Genomic DNA, 9,223 nt, shown 5'->3' with positions numbered 1-9,223 from the left:
GCTCTGTGTTATAGTAGATATTTTCACCCCTGACAAAGGAGAGGAATGATGGGGGAGGACTCCATCTTATCAGAAGGCTAATTAATTACTTTATTATACTATATTACTCTATATTATATTACATTACATCTAAACTGAATCTGCCAAGCACTCAACAGCACTCCACTGCCCAGCATCTCGTGACTGTCAGGCGACAGTCCCGGCACACACACACCTGGATCCAATGGGTCAGTGAATCCAAACACTCACACCGGAATCTAATTACCAATTCCCTTCAGGTAAACAATCTTCCATGTCCACCTGTGAGCAACATTGCAGCAGTACATGAGATAACTGTTTTTTCTGTCTCTGAGGTTCAGAGAATGTGAAACCCAAAAATATTCTTGGGAATAATTGTGCTTTGCTTTTCTCTGTGAAGAGAAATGTGGTGACACCCTTATTTTTCTCATTCTTGCTAGATCAAGGGTTTCAAAGATCCTCTAGATACACAAAGCAATTCATTTATCTCCCCTGGACATTTGCTTAATGGAAGGAAGGAAATGTCACTAAAGAAAAGCACTATGAAAAATGTGATGCTGCTTTTTCTCTTTCTGGCAAGGGATTGATGTGGATGTCCAGACCAACACCCAGAAACTCTATTCAAATGCTTCTCTGCTCTTCCCACAATGTAGAAATATCCAGCTGAATCCAATCAAATGCTTAATGTGCTCTTGGCTGGTTTACACTGCTAAGCTGATGGGAGGATGTGCTGTTGGGCAGTGACTGCTGGGAGAACAGTGAAATAGAAAGTGTTAAATTAGACATTGGTGTAAGCAAAGGAAAAAACAGCATTGAGGAAAATTCACAAGACCTCTGCAAAACTGAACAGCTGTACAGCTCATCTGAACGTGAGGATTTCCCTTACCTTAGTAAGAGACAGGCAGTATGGTAGAAAGGTGATGTTCTACCTGTGGCCTAAAATCCTGTCTCACTTGTGAGACCTGGAACAAAATACCTCCTCTACTGCCTTTGTGAAATATAACATGCTAAGCAAGACACTGCAAAAAGCAGCTTTACTTTCTGCTCTGCAGTGGTGGTGGAAGCAAAAGTTTGAGTCTCTAGGTGTTTGGAACCATGAATGTGCTGCAGATTGGGAAATGTAGGGGGAAGGGGTTTGGTTGGTTTTTGTGTTGGTTTTCTTGGGGTTTTTTGGTTTGGTTTTTTTTTTTATGTTTTGTAGGGGTTTTCTGGTTTGTTTGGGGATTTTTTGTTCTGGTTTTATTAGGGGTTTTTTTTGGTCACAGCACTTTTGCACTTCCAAGAAAAGAGTAAATGAACCTATCAGGATGGGATAGACCTAAGGCTGTCCAAAGAATTGTAATTCAGTCTTTGTGTGTTATGATAGACCTGAGCTGCATGCCTACACAGTTTTCCTTAACACCTCTGAGATATTCTGTGTTCTTGCTCTTTTTCCGTTGTGTCCCCTTTTTAGTTGTTTAATTCATATGATCCAAATGAGGACAGACTGCATGCTGGGCCAGGGAGGGAGGCAGGAGGGATAATAGAAGCCTTTGTGGGGAGTAACCCACAGTTTGGATGTCATATATTAAAAGTATGATACAGAGTACAGATGTTATGGGTTGTATTAGCTTGGTCTGCAGGGAATGACATCCTGTATTGGATGAAATGGTTTGACCTCTTCTATTGAAATGCTAATGTTTGACCATTTCCTCCAGCAAAGTGAGTCTCATTATTTCTCATTGTAGCCTACATTTACCCTTCCTCCACTCTGCACCACCCTGACCCCAGAGTTTCTGCTTTTCCAATATGCACTTAAAATTTGTCTGCTATGTGATCGTTTTATGAGGTGATATCATGAAGCATAAGTATGTGTTCCAGCTGTGTTAGTGACCCTGCCCATAAAGCAGGGAGGTTGGCTAAGCACTCTCTTGCCCTCTTGCTTAATGTGACTCGCAACAAGAAGATGCAATGATCCAGACTGCAAATGTGAAAGAGAGTGAAAAATCCAGATTAGACCCTGGAAAAAGGAAACTCTAAGTGAAACTGACTTTTTATCTCTTTGTGTCTTCATGTTGACACTACATTAGGAAGGCTGACATCAGATATCTCCAGAGGCCCAAATCCAATTTTGAATCAAATGTAAAAGACCAGCTTGTAAAGGCCAAGAATGAATTGGTTCTGCCAGAAGAAAAATTAGCACAGAAACAAGCTTATTTCCAGAGAATCTACCGAAATAATGACATGATGCCTTAATAGGGATTGTGCTTGTCTGATTTTTTTTTTAATTAGGGAAAGTTCACCCTTTGAAACGACCAATCTATATAAGGAACATATCCATCTCCAATTTTGTTGCATGCCATAATCTGTATTTAAGATTACTTAGTTAGCATTGAGACAGACTGCCCTTTTTATTCTCTGTGTCTGTTTTAACACTAATCCCTGAACAAATACAAAGGCAAAAAGGATATGTGCCTGTCCTATTCCCTTCCACTTACATCTGTGAGAAACTGCAGCAATTTTGTGCTGCTTAGCTGTCATGCCATTTCTTAGTGCCAAGTTCTCATATTGCTGCAGTTCTAGGCCATTTGCTGTTGCAGGAGAAGATTTAGGTCAGTGGTTTTTCAACCTTTTTTGATTTGTGGACCCCTAAAAAATTTCCAGCAGTAGTGCAAACTCCTTTAGGAATTTCACATATGTAGATTGCTGTCTGGCACATATGAATTTTCTTTTTCTCAATCACTTTTTTTTTTCAGATTATTTAGAAGTTTTTCATGGGCTTGCCAGGCTCTGCAGACCATAAACTGCAAACCAATGACTGAGGTGAGCTCTTGAACGATTGCTTCTCCACAAATACACTGCTGTAAAAGATGAGAATGCCATAAAACGAGTAACAAGACCAATGTTTTGGGATTGTGACTTCCAGTACTTTACAGTCTGTCAAAGCTGAATGCAGGGTATTTAAGTAGCCATGGTTTATATATGAAAAACGACATGGTGATGGTGTGCCAACACCCACGCTGTCCCATGCTCTCAGTGGCTGTGGTGTTGAGCTATGGGTCTTCCAACACCCCCATAAATCACAGCCAGCTGCCTCCAGAGTTAGCCAGCAGATAATATAGGCTTTTTGGCTTCTCAAAGCCTACCCCAAATAATGGCCTCCAATTTGATTTCTTTGGACTGAGATTAGGCTTAGGAGGCAATGTGGAAAAATGGAACAAAAAGCTGATACAGACTGACAATGTGGCAGGTAGGCGGTGAGCTTTGACTCCTAAAAGTTCATTAAAATGATAGGCTGGATAGACTTGGGGCAAAACAGGTCTTGGAAAATTAATAGAATAGCTTTTTCCTTGCTGCACTAAAGAATGGTGAATCAAAGGAGGGTTATAAATAGAAAGTGATTTGGTCAAAGCAGGCCACTGGCTAGGGGATGGGAATGGGGCAAAAAACCAAATGACAAAAACAGAGAGAATAATGTAGCAGTGAAGATGCAAAGCACAGAGAACATAATTACGGATTCCAGCTCCATGGATGGAGAGAAAGCATGTATCTGATTTGGTTTACAGAAAGAAACTGTAAATGTGGGCATCTTTTGACCAGGAGTGCCAAGAACGAGGATGAAGTTGATGTCTTGACCTGCATTTCCTCTTCCTCTCCTTTACTTGGCCTTTGTTGTAAACCTACTATTCTCTAGCCTGACACTGATCTCAAGGTCACTGTTTTCATTCTGCTCTTATCCCTCCTGCCAAGAGGTTTATAGAACTTGGTGTTCTTTATAATGAAAGTATAGTGCCCATCAGCCAATATTTCCAGATTTTCAATTTTCTTTTTGGCCTCCTAAGGCTTTAATATGAAGCCTTCCATCTCACTGTCCATCAGAACTACTGCTCCTGAATTATGGCCGATTTCCTCTTAATATCCACAGCAGGGATTTTTAAGAAATCAAATAACAAATAAAAAATGTTGCCACATCCCCCAGGGTTGACTCCCTGCCAATAATAAGCCAGACAAGATGTTATGGGACCTTTTGTTTCTGTACAGGACACAGAAGACAGAGCCTTCCCTTTCTCAGGGGACAGTTGAGCATAAACCAGGTTAGTTTACAACTTACTGCACCAGTCTGCACCTACAAAGGTAATGCCAAACAAAAATAGAAACGTGTCTCTAGAATATGGCATTGAGAGAAAGTGAGGAATGAAGTAAAATGTTCCATTAATCCCAGTGTCTAATCTGAAGATCATGCTATTTAGGGTAGGGCATGTTATCATTTACCAAAACCATTACTAGACTTCCAGGTATGTACTTCAAGTGATTTTTAATTATTATGTGTTGTCTCTGCTTCAGTGCCTACTACCAGACACAGCTCCCTGCATGGCCACAGTAACCACTCCCAGAACTCAAGGCTTTGGTTCATGAATTCACTGTGCTTCCACAGCAATTCAAAGTCTACACAAGTGATCATATTTTTAGCTGATGCAAAGTTGCCAATCAGTGACTGCACTGGAGCTCCACTGTTATAAGCAGCTGAGAATTGAGTGAAGTGACTTTTTGGAATAACAAGCATCTCTTCTGCATTTCAGTAGGGTGTGAACTGACAGCCCTGGGTCCACTATCACTCTAATAATGGATTAATATAAAATTCAGGTTCTTCTTTCATTCTGACATTGTCCACGCTTACATGATATTATGGATTAATTATGTTGGTTTTCACTGCTAGTGTTGACTGTTGTTGCTAATCTCAAAGTAAGAAAAGTAAAATTGCAAGTGGTCAAATTAAGTATATATCAGAGATTTTGTCTTTTAGTATTGGACTGTCACAGAAATTTTCTCCTTAAATACTTATTCAGCAGAGATCTTACTGTCAAGTAGAAGATAACCAGGCACTCTTTCAGTAGTATTTCTGTGGGAACCAGAATGGCTTGACTGTGTGATTATTTTAGCTGCTGTGTAGATAAAAGAAAAACATGAGCAGTGAAATGTTGAAAAGTTTTTGATATTATTATATGACTTCTCAACAATTTTCTTTTTTTTCTTGCTTCTTTGTCTGGAAATAGTGATTAGATAAATTTCCCTAAGAGTAAAGCAGTTCAAGGCAAAGTTTCTGTTTTAAGTGACAGATTTCTATTTTCTGAGCCAGTGAAACTTCTCCACTGCTCTAATGACATTTACAGACATCCTACTCATAGCTGACATTCCCTGCAGACCTATAGAAAACCTGATGACACTCCTGACCATGTTTTCTCCAGCTTTCCTGGGTCATTTTAGTTCTTGTGTCCAGGTTTCTGTCCTCATTCATAAGCTGGTTGAAGCTGCACACAGCTACCACTGCATTTGTTATTCTTCCTTCCCAAGGTCTCTTTTTTCCAAAGGCTGAGATGGATGTCTTTCTCCACTCAGCCACTCTTAAAGCTCTCTTCTGAGGGATGTAGCCTATCTGAACTCGGCAGAACATGTGTGTGACATTAATTGTAGGACCAGTCAGCAGTTTCTGACTTCAAGAGAGTTTTACAAGTGAACAGCTGAAAAATTTCACTCTGGACACTGGAGCCTTTGGCTCAGGCTGGAGGGGTGCATTATTCACGAGGTACTTTGAAATGTGCTGGATGGACAGTTCTGTCCTTGGTGTGGATAACTCACACATTGTTATTTTCCAGTAGTGTTAATCTGGCACCCCCTGGAGGAAGTATATTTCAAAACACTCAAAGGAAAGAAATATTTTAAAAACTGGCTTTGATACAATCAATTCTGCAACCAGAGTATAAATTTCCCCAATTTTCTATGGATTCTTTGCAGAAATACTAATGTAATTTTTCTGTAGGCAGTTCTTCATGCTGAGATAACACATGCAAATTTTTTATTCCTTAGACTAAACATGTCAATCTAAGATTTACTGATGAAGTGCTCGAGGTCTTCTCAAACTTCATGAATTATCGTGATCAAAAAGAAAACTGGACTGTCACCTATAAATGACAAGAAGAACCATTAAAAAGGTCTGTGTGAATCTGGTCCAAGAAAAGTGAGAGTAAGTCTGTGTCCATATTCTTGTGCCCAGGGTGGGCTCCTGTCAGGTAAGATGGGGGAAGACTTTACTGTAGGGCTAAGCCTGGATCTGCAAAAAAACCCCAAATCCATGTCTCGGAAAACCTAAGGCTATTAGGAATAGTTCTATTTTTCAAATCAAGTGGAATTGCTTTCTTTATTAGACAGAAGAGACCATCTGCTGGGGCTTGAAAGCTACCTATAGAGTTTGATGTTTGTAAACTCAAAAGTGCCAAAGGCAAGAGTTTGAACTGCTTTCCCCCACCAGCCTGGGGGGAAGAAGGGAGTAAATAATGCCAAAAGATGTATTTATACAGCTTTAAAATTCCACTTGAATGTAACAAAATAGTCGTTAGCAATTTCTAAGTGTCAATAAGGTATTGTTGTTGTTGTTGTTGTTGTTGTTATTATTATTATTGTTGTTATTATTATTATTATTATTATTATTATTATTATTATTATTATTATTATTATTATTATTATTATTATTATTATTATTATTATTATTATTATCTCTCTTTGGGAAATACCTGGCTGCATTTACAAAGTGGTTTCAAAGACAGCTGGCAGTGTTGTTGATCAGTGCTGCATCCAATGAAGCTCACTGGGGAAGTGTGAACAGCAGTTGCATTATTTCTGATCTCTGTTTGCTAGTTGGGCACAGATCAGCCTCTCCTCTTTGCTCCTTCTCCCCCAGCAACAAAACTCAGCCGTGCTCCCTGCTGAGAGGATTTTCTCCCTGGGAACTGCATTGCATCCTGTTTCCTGCACTAGCTCCCCTGAGCATGATTTTGGTGTGTTGGTTTTGTTTGCTTTCCTGGAAGGTCCTCTTAATTTCCCAGGGAGTCCTTCCTTTGGAGATACTTAGGCTCATTGCTGCTTAACTTTGTAATTCATGGGTAATTCCATGCTGGTTTTCCCCACTCTGAAAGTGTCCCAAACACTAGCAGTGGTCAGTAATGAATGTCTAGAAAAGGACACAAGTGACACTTTTCTTCTCTCCTTTCCATGTGATGTCTCTGTCTGCCTTCCTTTCTCACCACATAATAAGGAAGAAATCTGACATGGAAAACTCTTCATGTTAATAGTGTATTCTCATTTATAGCATAGCAGGAACATAGATTATCTGCAGGACTGGGCTATCAGTATTTGCAAAAATGCTTGAGTAAAAGCCTGTCCTTGGTATGTTTTCTTCTGCACTACAAAATTGTTTTTTTCTTACCTACAAACAAGCAGCCAGTGGTTGGAAAACACAGCTGAAGATGGCTGTGGGATGGCATTACTCTTGCTGGCTTAGGATGATTTTAAATAATTTATTTTCCATGCAAAGCACAGAGTTATTAGTTTAATAATGAAATATGTTTTCCAAGTTGCTTTTTCCAGATCTGATATTAAGAATTTAATATTGCTTTTTCCAGAGGTGAAAAAAAAAATTGAGGAGAAAATTGAATAGCACCAGTCTTCCTGAATGTTATCTACAGGGTGATAGAGAGTTTCAAACATTGATGCAATACAAATACATTTGAACATTTACAGTAGGATTTGAGTAGCTGCCTTCAGGTCCTTTTCAACTGAACTAATTTTTATATTGCACTTTGTAAGGATGTCCTAAATTTATTTTGCTAGAACCACTATCAGAGGTGACAGTTTCTAGCCTGTACCCCTCCATCCACGATGGGGTATTTTCAAACTGCTGGTCTGTGTATCACTACTTGTAGGGAAAAATGAAGTAATATTTGTAGCTTCTTTTTCTCCTGGTATATGTGTACCTACACAATTCAGAGCCTGAAAACTAATTCCATCTAGAATGAGCTTGAACAGAGGAGGGAGGTATATTGCTAAACAAACATTAACTGAGGGAACAGATGGGAAAGGTGATCTCTAGAAAGAGATCCTCTCCATTCTGCCCAGCTCTGGAGGGTGACAAGTACAAAATGGGGCTGTTGAGAGATGGATTATTTGGGATGTGGTATAAAACTACCCTGAGCTGGGAGGGAAGTGTGGTGAGTGTACATGGAGAGCAGTTACAACAGTCAACTGCACACAGCAGATCAGTACATCTCTAATTATTATTTGTCTGGCTGGCTAAGCAGTGCAGCATTTAAAACCTAATTTGTTGTATAATTTAATTTTAATTGAGTCTCCTATCCACACAGGACTCGTTAAGCTAGCTGTATGTTTCACTTGCTGTCTTTTTACATGGATACTCTGGGAGAGCTGCAGGAGCTGAACCAATCGTGTGCTTCCTCTGTGCTATCACCGAGGTGCAGTAATTCCTTGGTATGATTGCAGAGGGATCTCTTGGCAGGAATATTTGGAAAATACATCTTCTCAATGCCACAATATAACAAAACAACTTCTTCTCTCAGCTAATGCTACAGTTTACACAAAAGATTTGGTTGTTGGGTTGTTAGTTGCATCTCCCATGTACTGGTATTTTCCTCTGCCACTCAGAGATAACAATTACCAGTCACTGTGAGCAGTAATAAAAAACGAAGCACCACGACAATGCTTTTGAGTGATTGTAACTTCCATTGATGTGCCTCTCTTCAAATGTATAAAAGGCTGTATTCCTCAGTGAGGAAGAAGTTGAAAGCAAGCGGGGTATTTTACAGACAAACCCTTGTGGAGAAATGTTTACATTCACGTCTCAAAGAAACATTTTTTTTTCAAAATATAATTACTAAGGAAAGAGTTACAGACTAAGATCAATACCACAAAGCTCTTAAGTACATGCATCAATTTTGACTCATGTGTGCTCATATTTTTTACCTCACCTGGGGCTCATGTGATTGGCACTGTGGAACGCTGCAATGTTAGGCATCAGTTAAAACTGCAGATCCAAACACTGAAGTATTTCAATGTGTTTGCTTATATTTATGGCCACATCCAAATATCTTGTACAGGCTGGAGTTACTGTGAGATACCTGTGGCCAAACAGATTGCAGGGTTTCTAGAAAAGGCAAAAAAGCAAAACCTGAGAGATGAAACCTGTGAACCAAGTGGAAGTATCAATACTAAGAACTCCAAGTGGTTTTGTTTTTTAATGTAACCCTAAACCCACCCCAAGGAACAAGGCTAACCCGAGGCTGAGCAGGAAAAGCAGCCTTGGGCTAAGGCTGGTTCCAAGGAAAAAGATGTGGAGGAAGCCACATTGTAGCAGTTTTTTGTTCCCCTTGGGATGCCT

The 9,223-nt window shown here is 39.7% G+C and overlaps 1 long non-coding RNA gene across 2 annotated transcripts; it reads left to right on the top strand.

Annotated features, from left to right (window-relative positions):
- The first annotated feature begins 370 nt into the window (after positions 1-370).
- On the top strand, positions 371-5,851 carry LOC135282644 (uncharacterized). 2 transcript variants are annotated; one of them, XR_010348717.1, is made up of 4 exons: positions 371-887; positions 2,754-2,820; positions 4,039-4,091; positions 4,342-5,851. It is a non-coding gene; the product is annotated as an uncharacterized LOC135282644 (long non-coding RNA). The 2 variants fall into 2 exon arrangements; XR_010348716.1 differs by having other exon boundaries at positions 371-935.
- The last annotated feature ends 3,372 nt before the right edge of the window (positions 5,852-9,223 follow it).

The sequence above is a fragment of the Passer domesticus genome, chromosome 17 (assembly GCF_036417665.1).
Source record: "Passer domesticus isolate bPasDom1 chromosome 17, bPasDom1.hap1, whole genome shotgun sequence".
NCBI lineage: Eukaryota > Metazoa > Chordata > Aves > Passeriformes > Passeridae > Passer > Passer domesticus.
Note: the sequence above shows the minus strand (reverse complement) of the source record. Positions and strands in the feature narration are given on the sequence as shown.